Source organism: Ammospiza nelsoni, chromosome Z, assembly GCF_027579445.1.
Source record: "Ammospiza nelsoni isolate bAmmNel1 chromosome Z, bAmmNel1.pri, whole genome shotgun sequence".
NCBI classification, from domain to species: Eukaryota; Metazoa; Chordata; class Aves; order Passeriformes; family Passerellidae; genus Ammospiza; species Ammospiza nelsoni.
This window is the reverse complement of record NC_080669.1, coordinates 42,130,527-42,145,792: the sequence shown is the minus strand read 5'-3', so window position 1 is coordinate 42,145,792 and position 15,266 is coordinate 42,130,527.

Below are 15,266 nucleotides of genomic sequence, written 5' to 3'. Positions count from 1 at the left end.
GATTTGTAAACCAATTTTTATTTAGTCACAATTTATACAGAGAAAACTTAGTAAAAATACATCAACACATGCTCCACAACCCCTTTGAAAATTCAGATACATGAATACATTCTTCAAAACCCCTCCAAAAACTATGTGGTTTTATGCCAAACCCAGATTATGTCTCTCAAATGCCAGAAGTTCCCTTTGTTCTGTACTCCGTTATTTCAACAAATATCTTCATTCACGCTTTCTATTTTCAAGATCAGTTTTGTTACTTTGTCATAGTTTCATCTTGCAAAACAAAAGACTACAGTGCTGTAGTTGTTAGGATTACAACAGGAATCTGAGTAATTAAGAGATTTAGTCTAAGTGCTCTAAGTGTTCCAGGGTAATTCCACACTGACTCCACTGGATATCAAACTCTCCTTAAGGAGAAGGAAAAACTGAGCAACAATTATGGCCAAAGTAGTCTTACTAAATACAGTTTCATCACATGACTTAAACTTAGCAGAATAACTGTAGAAAAACCAGTTTGGAGTACCCCCGAGCTCTTTTCAGGGAGCTCTGTAGCCACTGCGCAGCACAGCAGGGAACACCTCTCTGGCATATTCTGACAAAGCAGACAAAAGGCAGGGCACCTGCCTATCCTGTGCAATCAAATACTGCTTTAGCATTTCCAGACCTGACATCTGATCAGTTAAATAGATTTAAAATCAATTCTTGACTGTAAAAGCATATATACCTTTAAATAAATTTTGGATGCTCTAAGTATCAAAATGAAACACCTACATGTGCACTCAGGCAACTCCTCTAGACTACTCTTTTAAAAATTAAAACAATTCCTGTGCAATATCCTTATGCCTATCCATTTAACATGCCAATATTAAATGAATATCTGGAGCTTGAGTAGTTTTGAATGACCAAGATATCCTGACGTGCTGGTTTTAAACTGGTGAATAACTAGATGGTGGTAGACCTTAAGGCAAAAAAACAGTGCCTTAAGCGACTGCCTTAAGACCTTAAGGCAGTCAGAATTTGAAAACATATGTATATAGGAAAAGAATCAGAAGTCTACCACAAAAAATGACTCGAAATTAGATGAAAGAAAACCAAACCATGTTTGACTGCAGTTCAAATCAATATTCCATTTTCAGCTGTTAATTTCCTAGTAATTGTGTCTTATTTTCCTCCACATGTGTTCTGTTGAAAATGTCAGTCACACTAGGATAGTGAAAGACTTTTGATCTATTCACATGCAGATTTTAGGAAAAACACCATGTCCACTATCTTAGGACTTTACAACAATTTTTAAGATTACTTATTTCTCATTATGACAGAACAGAAGTAAGAATTAAGAATAGTAGGTATTGATTTTTACTGCAAAACATTTTATAGAATTTCATAGGCAACAAGACAAAAAAGTATGTCATTCAGACTTAGCAGAGATGGGCTGTATTTTATTTAGAAAAGTCTTACTGATGGGAGAAGCTGATTATTGAGAAAACAAGCCACAGGTGCACATCACACTTATCAGGTGAACAACCATCCAAGTGCCATTGTCTTAGGGAACAAATTCTCCTTCATTTTAATTACACAAATGGCCCATCTACATAGCCATAAAAACTTCAATAGGAATGATTTACACGACTAAATTTGTACTAAAAACTACAGATAAAGGATCTGAAGTGTAGCTTTAGAACAGGAGGAAGAGAGATACTGTAATTTTCCTAGCCAGGTTGCTGTGCATAGCACAAGAGAGCTGAAGCTGTAATGTGGATACATGGGTGCACATCCCAGCATGCTTTTCAATTACTTGTATCCTGTAACAATCAGACCATGATTTTATAGACACAGTTAATAAAATAATAAAAAAGTGGTAATAGCAACTTCTATATTGGCAAAAATATTGATTGCATAATTTTAAAAATTAAGTATAGTATTTCAAAATAAATGGGTACCAGTAGCAAGTGACATTTTAAATTTTATAGCACTCTCAAGACGGCCCAATTAGAAATAACTTTCCCATTTTTTCTTTAAATACAGCTAGTAGTTTCTCAACACTGTGTGAGCAACTGTAAGGGGTGATTGGGATTTTGAAGTCTGTCACACAGAAACTGTTAGAGTAAAAGGAAATCAATGTTACAAAATGAATCATGACAGATGAAGAGAAGTGAGGCACAGAGGGAAAAGGTCAGTTACTGGGAAACTGATAATGCTAATAAACTAGTCAGTGGTAACCATCCTTATCATTTCTACTGATTATTCTTCAGACTGCCACAATGATGTCAAACCACACAAAAGAGCATTTATACCATCATTTAATTGATTAAAATCCAGTGGGAGAAAATTCTTATCTGAAATAATTTAATCGACTTTGACAACTTGCAAAAAAACCCCTTCTCTGGATTACAAGTCACATCTTCACTTGACTAGAAATTTCTCATACTTTAGACTCTTAGCTTGTTTTCTCTCTTCCATGTGTAGATGGAATGGATGCTACTTTGATTTTGTACCCCCAAATGGGATGGAAGGTGGTGTACAAATACTCAATAGAAATTAAAAGGAGAGCCAGTGTGAAATGCTCTCTTCTTCACTGCCCACACGTATTAAATATTATTTCAATGGTGTATTTTGTGTGTCTAAGTGTCTATGCAGAGGAAGAGACAGTAATCACCCCTCAATAAAGAGTCAATTTGCAACCCAATATGCTTAATGGCTCTCCTGGGAGATATGCTCTTTTACCCAATCTATCTAAAATACTGGGCTGAACAAACAATTAGCTTGAGAGCAGTCATGGTAGTAAATCTGTAGAGAACGTATTTCATGTCACTATCATTAAGACATAATTATACTGATGTCCTGGTAAACAGATATTTGGACAGGAAAGGAATTAACTACCTTAAAAGAAATAATCACATAAACACAATTTTTACTTATGTTCTGAAACCCAGTATATAAATCTAAGAAAACTGAAACTTTAAGAAACTTTTGGGATTCCCTTACACTCATGTAAAAGAGCTCTTCAGTTTTGTCACAGATTAATACATCTGTTAGAGGCCATGGCTACTCTGCCTATAATAGGTTATTTTCACTTACAGTTTTTCAGTGTTCAGACACTCTGAAAGCATTCTTTTAAAAAGTACTAGCTTCTAACTTCTGAGAGCTGTAATGAAAAATAAGGCTTAAATGATAAAAAAAAAAGTGACAGTCACACATAAAAAACAATCTGCAAATCCCTTCCAAAACATGTATGAAAGTTAGTGTGCAGATAGTACAGCTATATGTGGCATTTCACCAGTAGATGAAAGACTAAAAGCTCACGTGACTTATCCTTGGTGTCCTTCTTTCTAATCAATAAGTAAAACAAGAAGCTGCTGCAAATGGTTCTTTGGCAAAAATAAATGAAAAATAGAATAGTGATACCTATCTCTACACCTCCATTGTAAGCCAGAGTGCAATACAAAGATGACAACTTAAAATAATTATGCAGTGTCTGCTTGTTTCTATGACCAGCATGCCCACAGACATCTCAGGAAATGGGCCTCTAGATCAAACAGTTAAAATAAATCAGACCTAAATGTTTTATCCTGCTGCTTCAAAGATTGTTTGCAGATATTTTTCACATCAAGTACACACAGCAATTAAAATTATTGGCACTGCAAGAAACTGCACTTTAAAAAGAAAACTTAATTTTTAAAGCTTCCCCACGCAAAGACAGATTACAAATTATTTACAAGCAAAGAGTTATCAGAAAAAGAAAAGGGTCTCACAATATTAGCCACAAGCCAGAATATAAACTGCACTGAAAAAAATCACACAGAATCACAAAATGTTCTGAGTTGGAAGGGACCCACCAGGATCAAGTCCCAACCCTTATCTGAAGGGTCACGGATTGAACCCATGGCCTTCATATTATTAGCACCAAATCCTTTATTTTCCTTTTTTTGTCAATAAGGTACTGAAATTACACTCTTTACAAAGAAGAAATAATATCAAAAGCCCTTAAATCCATGTGAGATTTTGTGCTGCCCAAACACAGACTCAATTTAATGGCACTAACCCAGCATTCTTATTTTTCTTCTATGTGGCTTTTAGGCAACAAACATGCAGCAGAGTGCAGAAGAGCATACACCACCTGCATTTAATAATCTTATCAACAAAAGTAAGTGAAATTTTAAGGTACTGTTACCAGCATTCAGAATTCTTAGAAGTTTTATACGAGCTTTATAGAGACAAACCAAAGTAATTGAATAGCCAGTTATGTAAAAGCAGGTATCAATGTTGAAGGAATAGTAAAATAGATCAAAACATATAAAACATAGAGTGAATATTACAAAATCAAGTAATTTATATATCTGACTAATAACTGAGTAAGAGCTTTCCCCCACCCTCCCAAACTTAACATTCAGGAAATAGTATTCCATAGAAAGCAAGTAAAAGACTAAATTTTACTTCAGTGGACTTAACAATAGACTAGAACGACAGGTTTGCTCTATTAAGAGGAAAGGAACTATGGTAAATTTGTTGTGGCACAGGAAGCAGTTTAAGAAGGCATTTTTCTTTGAAGTCAGTTAAATTGCTCCAACAAATTGAGACTAAACATATAAAGGTAAGCTGGAGGTGCACTTCCAAGCAAGACAAAATTTGCAAGCTTTATTCACAATGATATGTACTAGTCACAGACATTTCCCCAAAAAATGCTGGTATAATTGATTCAACTGAATAAATTGAATTAATATTTGTCTCACTACTAGTGCAGCAACCAGTCTGTTTTGCATCTTTTGTTGGTAGTCATTACATATTAGAAATAGCTATTAAAATCTGCTCTGTGTTAACCACTTCATTTGCCTCTTTACAGTGATCAGGCAGAGTACACAATCTGTCAGCTAATACCAACCAAACTGGCTTTTTCCCTACAAGACAGATGGTTCTAATCTTCCTCAGTACAGGTATCATTTATCTTGTTCTGTTCCATTTCATGAGGAGAAACTAATAAGGACATAGAATTGTTACCAAGAGCATTTATTTCCCAGAATTAAGCCCAGATCACCTAAGGGGCAAAACAATTTATGTAACGCTTCAAGACAAATGCATTAGTGATGTCGTAAGCGCTACTAGTATCTTGTCAATAGAAAACAAATCTAGCTATTTCCCACCCCAAAGGGAAACAGATGGTAGTAATCTGGAAAGGCAAAACTTGCTTACATTTTACTTCACAAGAAAGAACGGGAACAATTGGTTTCATTTTACTAGAACTAAAAAAAAAGTCCTTTAGACTAAATTTCACCAAAAACTTTGGGGAGGAAAAGGTTAGGGATTTTCATGACCCTGAAGAAAATGACTCAGTGTCTGAGCCATTAAGAGAAATTAAATTTTTCAGGCATCATCATAGAGGTGGTTGATCTTTTACTAACAAAGATAAGGTGACAAATCTATAGATGGAAAAATGTCATCACAAAAAGTTTTATTAGGCTCAGGAAGAACTGCAGAACCTGTGTCAGTACTTTCCTTTTTTATCAATGAAAGAGAAGAAGCATGAAGAAAATTTTCTTGTTCAGAAACTCATTGGCATTTCAACACTAGCCATGTTTCCTGCCAAGAGTCAAAACATAGTGCACACATGCATTTTAAGCACCATTTCATTTTAAGATCAACTGATAAATAATTGATAGCATTTTGACTGAGTAATGAGTTAATTGAATTTATTAAGGAAATAAAATAAACAACCGAACCCCAAAATTGTATTTGTAAATATAATCCTCTTTAAATGAAAGAGATGTCATCTCCCCCCTGCCCTTACTCACACTTTCTCATACTCTCTTTTTCATTTCTACTTACAGCTCATTACTCAAAAAGAGTTCCAGAATAAAGGACCAGGACATGCGCCAGATCTAAGTCCCTACCAAGAACAAACAATAGGCTTATGAGGTGCAGGGCCAGGAGTTGGACATGATGATCCTGATGGCTCTCTTTCACTCAGCATATTCTATGATTCTATGAATTCCTTGTACCTGTTTAAGATGGAGTACCAAGACTGAGCCTACTAGGTGTCAAAAAGACTTTAATGTTTTTGGTTTTCAAGTCTCGGTTTTTCCTCATCTAATTTCCATTAACATTTTGCATTTGTCTTTAAGAATATAGTCCAGTGTCTAGTTTCGCATAAAACCTCTACTGATCTATCTTAATATTATCTATACATTCTTAATATATTTTTAATTCTAGGGAATTTAAAACAAACTGAGGAGAGGAGATCAGAGGAGACCCATGAGCTGCCTGATAAATAAATCAGGTCTTCCTTATCTCTCACTCACAAAATTCTCAGTATCTGTAGTAAAGGAAGTCCAGCAAAGTGCTATGTGTAGAATCCATGATGCAGTTCAAATATCACAAAACCAATAACTTAAGGAAGTTACTTATTTGTACAGAAACATTATCTTCTTAAATATGCAGATACAAATACTGCTTGTACTTTATCTCTGCTAAATATGTAATCTCATTTTTCACTTGAAGATATGTTTAAAATGCTTCATTTGTCTCTTTTACTATATACATCCTGTCACATTTTACCATAGCAACTTCACTAGAAATTTCTTCAGAAGTAAGAACTTCAAAAACCACTAGAGGGTTACCTAGATTATCAAACAGAATCCAATAAGAAACAAACTTAAAACTCCTGCTGGAAGGCTGAAACTTATTTCTTACTTGGCAAACACAAATGTTACACCTTCTTTGTATATTTTCAAAATTACAAAGAGAACATACATTGAGAAGAAAATGTACAATACATTGAGAAGAAAAGCAAACAGCAGTAATAAACAGCTGTATAACTGAAGTTACAACATCTTGTTTTGAGATACACATGAGTGTCTGGATATAAACTGAAATGTAGTCCTATTCCATATCTTATAACAGATCTATATTTTTCAATTGTTTTTACATTTTTATTTCAGAAAAAAATTTGATATAATTTAGTCAAAAGATATGGCCAATTAATAAGCATCTATGGGGTACTTCTTTCATTTCAGATTTAAGGATAAACTGTTAAACATGAATAGAAAACTGCCTTGTAACTTTCATTTATTGCCATTCAAAACAAACCTCTTAAGGCAATACAATCCTGGCAGGAAGGTAAAGCAATCATTCTATGGTCTGCCCCTAACCAAGAGCTGACAGTGTAAAGGAAAGAAAACATATGATATTAAGTTGCATGTATCTATGGTTTCAGTGAGTTTTTGGTATATTTCTCCAAAACCAGATACTTTTGTCACACACCTTTTGTAACATTAAATTACATTCTAATGATATTAATATTTACACATTAGTATATATGATGAAATAATATCCCGAAGCATTTTCTTACAAAACTGAGAGCTTTAGTGCCATTTGTAGATATAGCAAACACTCACCAGCAGTTTCACTTCAAGCTGATTTGTGAATGCATGTGACTTGGCTTGTGCATACAGTGTGCAATGCATAGATGTTTCTCCACAGGCAAAAGCTGAAGAACAGATGAAAGCACAGAACCCTTGAATACCATTTTCAGAAGTAGAAATCTAACAATTTATAATTTGAATGAACTAAATAAGATGTTTTTTCTGCAAGAGATAAATATGTTTGGCATTTCCATGTTGTGTAAAAAGAAAATTTCACTTACAGAAGAAGATGCTGTAAAATTTGTATCTATGAAAAAGCAGACTATGCCTTACTGAACTAGAGGATAAGTTTCCCTAGCAATGTTTTATACTATCTGCCCACTTACTCCACAGTTTTAACTAGCTGAGGAAGAAATGCCTTTTGTTTTTATTTCCTTTATTAATTTGCATCACTGCCAAAACTTCAAAAGAAGCTGTTAAAACAAAGTGGGGCGGGGGAAGGGGGGGGGCAAAAGTATCCACTGAGATACAGAACTATAAGGGATTTTCCATACCACCATCTGGTCCTAATTAAAATAGGACAATGAAGTTTTATCATGACTCAAAATAAACCTAGATGATGTTAGTGACCCCAAAAGAAAGAAAATATTAAAAAAAAACAAGGAAAGATGTAAAAAAACAAGGGAAGATTAAAAAAAAACAGGAGAAAAAAGAAAAAAAGAAAAAAAGGGAAGGAAATTATAAGTACTACCACAGCATTGTCAAAACAAAGAAAAATAAGCCCTTACTTTTCTAGATTTACTTGATCTTGACTTTTTTTTTAAACCAAGAATATAGAATCTTTTCCATGCCCACACAGGAGGATACAGGGAGCAAGTCTATAAACTCTCAAAGAATAACTGCTATGAAAGCAGATCTATGACTGTTTCCTGGCTATCCAATATTACCTGGAGAAAAGAATGCACTTTAGAGTCTGACATAATAAAACAGAGAGAGAGGAAGGACAGCAGCAAGTTGGGATTGAGACTATCCAGAGATTCATGCTGTAGACAGGTTATAATAAAACATTTTTATTATTGGAAAATACAAGATCTGTCAGAAGTATATTATTTTTCTAGCATGTTTATTTTCTTACAAGTTTAGTGGCTCCCATCAAAGATTAATTTAGGAGACTGTATTTGACTCCTGAAAGCAATGATGTTTTCCCACTGAGAAGAATATCTTTTTGTTTGGTAAGAAATCCTCCTGCTAGGAAAGAAAAAAAAACCCCAAAAGTCTACCAAAAAAACCCTCCAAATCACTCCAACTGCAACTCCCAAAAACCAATAAAACAATTACATGCCATAAGCACCAACTGTTTTTTTTTTTTTTTGTTTCCAGCACTTTCAATGATTCTTGGCTCCTCCTGTATAACTTATTCTCAAAAGCTACACTTCTCAAGAGTTTCAATCCTCCAGTCTGAGCCTGAAAGACTGGCAGAGCTGACCTGCTGTAATCTCAAAGCAATACTTTTCTAATATGTTTTGCTTAAATAATGGTTATAATCTTGTACTGAAATTTCTGATTTCAACTGACTTATGTATGTGCTAATACTGGATATATAATTCCGCATGCAGTGTAGGAGAAATGTATCTGCTAACACAGCAATATATATTACAAAACTTCCAAAATATACAGGAGATTGAACAATTCTTTTCCAGGTAAATTATTTCCACAAACAAGATTTTTGCTTTGTTTTTGCACTCTGGCAGGCAGGGCACATGGAGGCTTTAATTCCCAATTCCCTTCTCCATCCCTTGTCATGTTATTTCTGTGTCATTATCACTTAACATACTTCTAAAGTCTGTCTGACAGCTGTCAGTTAAAAGTTAGACCAAGTCACATCTTGTTTCAACAGACTGCTGTTGTGCATGTGGTGCCCAGTACAAGTGCAGACATCAAACAGTAACTGCTCATAATTCTCAGTCTGGGAAGAAAGAGAGGTAAGAAAATCCTCCCTCACAGGATCCAAAAAATACAGCGAGCCACAGCCTGCTTCTCTGAGTGTTAGAGAATCATGAAATAACTTGGGTTCAACCTCAGCTGTCTTACTCAGAACAGCTATGTGATCAGACCAGGAGACCAGGCTGCTGAGGGCTTTCATCCTGCCAGCTCTTGAAAACCTCCAAAGATGGAAGTATCACTGAGCTTTTGCTCCACTGCTGGATTGGCCTTGCAGGGGAAAAGGTTTCTCCTTACACTCAGTCTGCACTGTTCCCCAAGTCCTGTTTCAATGTATACCCATTACCTCTTGCACTTTCTGGCTGTACTTTCTTGATTACTCGCGGTTGGTGGGAGGCTGCCCTCAGGTCCTTCTTCCCAGAAGGCATCTCATTTCAGGCTAAGTAAGCACAGTGCACTTGGCCTCCTTGCAAGAAGTGCTCCTGCCCTTGGCCATCTTGGTGGTCTGCTGCAAAAGCTGCTCTTTTTCACCTATGTTATTCTTGCACTGGGGAAGAAGGGGGGCAAAAAGTGGATGCAGTATTTAAATGGATTTAACAAAGCACTGAACAGAAGACAACAGAAAATTTTGTCAACCTACTAGCTTCACTACAGCTTAAAAAGCCCTCATTTGTCCTTTTGACTCTCTCTTCTGTCAGGGTACACTGCTGACTTATGCCCTAGTTGCTGTTTTCCAGTGTCCCCTCATCTCTACAGAATTGCTCCCATTTTTCAGCTCTCAGTCTGTGTTGTGGCCAAGGACACTTAGCTGACATTTAAATCATGTCAGCTTTCCTGAACTCTTCTATTCTTCAAAGCTCCTATGGCACCTCGCCTACCAGTTTCCCAAGCAAGATTAAATCCTTTCTCCCAGTGTCCAGGATCTGCAACTCATCTTGCTACAATCAAGCCTGACTGTAATATTATAGTTCTCCCTCATTTGTAAATAACAAATTCAGCTGTGCATGATGGCTCTTGGACGGCCGATCTAGTACATACACACCTGTATCAAGCAGTTATTACTCACATTTTGCAGAATGTACCCAATTGTTTATGTCTTCCTATTTATGGCAGATTTTCAGAAGATATTCAGCAGATTTTAGGGAGACTACAGTCTCATGAGAATCAGTTAGTAATCCAGAGACTTTCTTCAGTTGTTTAAAAGAACAACTTGTTTCTTCATGTATTTTGTCATTCTGATTGATGACCTGCAGCACGCTCCCTCCAGAGTGCCACGTTTTGTGGACTCTCCTTTGATCTTAACTCACACACTACACCTTCTCATCATGGGCATCACTACTACTTGTCTTTCCTTCCTGTCTTTCCTAGAGAGCTAGTACCTCTCTGTTAGAGATTTCAAGGTGCATGAACTGTCCTGCCATATCTCAGTTATTCCCATGATGTTGCAGTACTGTGACCAGAGACAGCTCTTGTTCTTTGTGCTTGTTTCTCAGGCTGTGTACATCTGTGCTTGAGCATGTACAGCCTTCCTTTCTCCAGAACCATCAACACTGCAGAAAATCCCAGCACACTGTCTCATAAAAGTTTCTGCCAGGACTAGATACATTCTAGGCTTCTTTATTTAATATCTTCTGCAACAGCAGAATGCTCCTATTGTGCTGCTGTAGTAGAAACACCTTTTTTAAAAATTTTTTGATTTGGAGAAAACACAGAGGTTTTTCATGTCCTGGGCTTTGATGCAAACCCCAGGAATTCAAAACCAGAGTAAGGTGCTCTGCAACAGCTTAGAGAATTCTTTGTGCTCCATTTACTACCCTATTTACTTCACTTCTCTAAGCAGGCCCTTATGCAACACAATTGTCTCTTCCTTTCTCTGACTCTGAATCACTGCTTCTCTCCTCACTGCTTTTTTGTAAACTTTTCCCAGAAATGCATCTAGGTGAAAACTTCAATGGCTTGATAACATCAAGAGACGCACTTAAACCCTAGGTCTGATTATATATATAAAGACATTAAAGCAAATCAGTCTTTTCATCCATGCCTTTCCATCTATCATCTCATAATAGAGAAAAGAGTGATACAACAAAATTACAAAGTACTCCTTAATTCAGATCTCATTATTGATGAAGCTTATATGAGAAACAGTAAAAAAGGTCAGTCAATAAAGGATTCAGTGTATCACCAATTATTTGTGGAGTTCCAATGAAAAAAATTCTTCTAATTAAGTAATAGAACACTTATACACTGAGAATATATCTGAAAACGGTCATGAAGGATTTTAAATGCTACTAGGACTTAGTTTTTTAGTTGTATGCACTAAAAACCACTGCTTACTATGCAGTACTATTCTTATACACATCAAGATATCTTCATCTTCTTATAATACCACTGGAAAAATAAACAAAATCCCTGTTATTAAAACAAAATCTCAGCTTTCTCCTCTGTAGGGTTACCTTTCAAGTAGTGCAGACATGCTATATACAGGAAAAGTGGGATATTAATAAATTTCCCCTGAGTAGTGCTTCCCAAGGAAAGAAAGGAAAAGCAACTTTTTAGAGCCAAAAGCAGTATAAAAATAACAGCAGAACATAAACTAAAATCTAACTGGCAGAGTGGAGTGGGGTGTCACAGGAGGTAATAGCATAGTACAGACTTGGTGGGGTTCTGTTCAAAACTAAAGACAGAATTTTTGATTCCTCTATATGTATTAGGAAATCTGGCTAAAATTTGGCAGGAGAACTTGGGCTTTTCTATGTGAGGCCCCTAAATCAAAAGCCTTTTGAATTGTGCTAGACTGTCTTTTACACATCACTGCAAAAATACTACTCTGAGATGCAAAGTTAGTAAGCTCTACTGTGTACAATCATAGAATCAAATTAATTGGCAGTAAATTAAAATTTAAATCTGTACTGTGCTGTGATATTCTACCATGATTTTGCTTCTTATCATTCTAAATAACACTACACAGAGTATACAAGATTGTTTTCATATTTTTAATATTATTTGAAGACAATAAACTTGCATTATGCATTTAACCAAACTTAAGTCTCTCTCATCACCATAAAGTCTTGAGGAAGTATCTTCAATATATCTTCACAGTATGTGAAGTCAGACAATTACTTATTTAAAAAGCAACCTTTTTATTTAAAAAGGTGTCAGGCTTCTTGACACCTAATTCTAGCCAGTAAGGTCACTGTCTAGAAATATTAATAAGAAATATTTAAAGTGTTCTGATCCATATTTAGGAAAGCATAATAGGCCACAAACATTTCTGCATTCTTACTTGCCACTTTCAGATATGCATCTTTTTCCAGGCTGCCTTGTACATCCTAAATGGCTTTCTTAATAAATAGTTATTACAATAGATTTCTTAAGGTATACATTTGGGATGTTAAAAAAAGACAAGGAATAGAAGAGGACTAGAACAGAAAGTACAGAACATAGCACTTTGACTAAAGAAATACATGCAATTCCCATATTTAATTGTGTTAAGAGGACACACAGAACTCATAAAAAAATTAAAAATCTGCCATAACTGCTCTGTGGCCTGGAGCAGAGACCTGCTCTAGCCTATTCAGCCTCACTAAAAGCACTCTGCAAGGCCATATACTAGTCTTGAGCTGTAGATCTGAGATAGTAAAGTGTTTGAAAATAATTTTGCAAACTACACTTTAAGGAGCAGGCTTGTGATAAAAACGAAGCCTCAACAAACTTCTACCACAAACAGTGTCCACTTGACACAGACTGGTATTTCATTCTGGAGCCACACAAAGACAAAACAAACAACTGGCAAGTCCTTCAACATCAAGGCTAACAGTTGAGGTTTTATTATTCTTCCAAAAAGCATTAAGATACAATTTACAAGGCCATAATGCCTCCTTTCCAGAAAGGCATCCCCAGAAAAAAACCCATGCACAACATCTTTTAATATTCTCTTATGCTAAAATAGTCAAGCTGGTTTGGTTGTCCAGCACATATCAGAATGACTCTAAAACTGACTGAGCTTTAGCATGCATCACAGTTTGTGATGTGGAGAAATCTTTATCAACTTCTGTCATGTTATTGTCTTCTTATTTTTGCAGCTGTCTCTTTCAATTCTACAATCTTCCACATGAAATAAGTCAATCACTAAACAACTGCATTTTCTCTCTCTTTAGAGGAGAGCATACACCTATTTGGGATTGTTTTCTTAAAAAAAAAAAAGAAATAAAAAGTGTTCTGTCATAGAAATTAATAGAACAGAAATCTCTGACTCTCTCACCAATACCTACTGTGTTTCATTCCAGGTCTACCCAAAGAGTAACTAGCTCATTTCTGTGCAGTGTCACAACATCACTGATACTAGGGCAAGCATTCTAGGTGAAACAATTTTGATGACTTTTTGATCCACATCAATTAGCTTGGAGTGACAATTTTACCTATTCCTTTAACATCTTAATCATGGGACTCTTTAAGAACGTTCAGAAGCTATGAAAAGCTCTGAGAAGTTTGGATCCCACATGTTGTTTTGGGGTCAATTTAGTCAATTTACATTTTAAAACAAATCACTATTTTTTAATATCTTATAAAAGATTGTATTGTATAAGTACATCATATTGCTTCAAGTGTAAGCTTCTACTTTATTAATAAATATGATGGTTTTCAGAGAAAGATGGGTGAACTGACAGCATTCACGTCCCAGTATTTCACCTTAAGAATACATATAAATGCTTTAAGTTAAGCTGTTTCATTCTGGTCCTAGCATGACCTAACTCCTCCAAGCATTTCTAGTCACAATTTTGTCTAAAGCAAATAAATCAGGTTATATAATTTTCTACAAATAGCTTGAAACTCTAGCAGAAAACCCCACATCACAGGTTTTGTCACATATGGAAAAGACAAATGGCAATCTTCCCTCTTCCCTACACTCTCCCCAGGTTTGAAGCAGGGTGACATTCTTCCATCCCCTAATCACATGAAATTTAGTTCTCTTCCCTGCCCCCACTGAATCTTTTACACCCAATTCAGCTGTACACTTCATGTATTTTCAAAAGACGGGGGTTTTCTAACATGGCAGATGTGTCTGCAAACAGTAGGAATCGGAGATGATCAGGTGTTTGTAGTGCTAGAAAGAAATATACTATTCTCAGCATAACTATTGTCAAAAAGAAGAAATACAGTGGAGGGGAAGTTCCTGAAGAACAACTTGCAAGAATTTTGGACATTGATGTATAATTTTGAAAGGGCATTTTTGTAAATGCTTTCAAAGTTTGTTCTTTATAAATGCCTGGGCATTTGAGCTAGAACTAGCCAAGGCAAAGACAGACAAATGTTAGCTACCTCTACAAATGTTAGCTTGAATTCAAGCACTTTCCTCAACTTTATTTACCAAACAGAGAAGCAGTTTGTGAAGCAATCTTCCACTGTAATTTCACTATCAATCTGTCAAACTGAAAATCTTCCTGTTATTTGGATTTCCAAAAACCTTGGGGGTGGGAGGAGCACCTCTCTGCAGGAGGGGGGAAAAAATTGAACACAAAACTTGTGGTTGCATCTAAGAAACATGTAACACAGCACAGACAGAAAATTATGTCTACAAGTCATGCAAACGGTTGCTCTTCGTTGAACACTTAAGAGTTATCCACTCTTATTATATAATCTTTCTTGATGCTATGTTTCTTCTTCTTAGGTCACATTCAGAGTTTACTTGTGATCCTACAAAACCTACTACTGCACACTGCTTTATAAACTAGAATACGCCATCTACTGGCAATTTAGTAAATTGGAAGTTCATCCATCACTACTTTAAACATTCTAAAAATTTTACTTGTGTTCAATTTAAATGCAAAACTAAAGGAACGGACTCCAGCTAAATCCTGCAGATTGCATTCCACCACTTGGCATATAAATATTATGAGTAAGTTACAAGATATTTAACAATAAATCAGAAAGCTAGTGCTATACTGTAGGTCTGTTCAGCACAACTTTCTG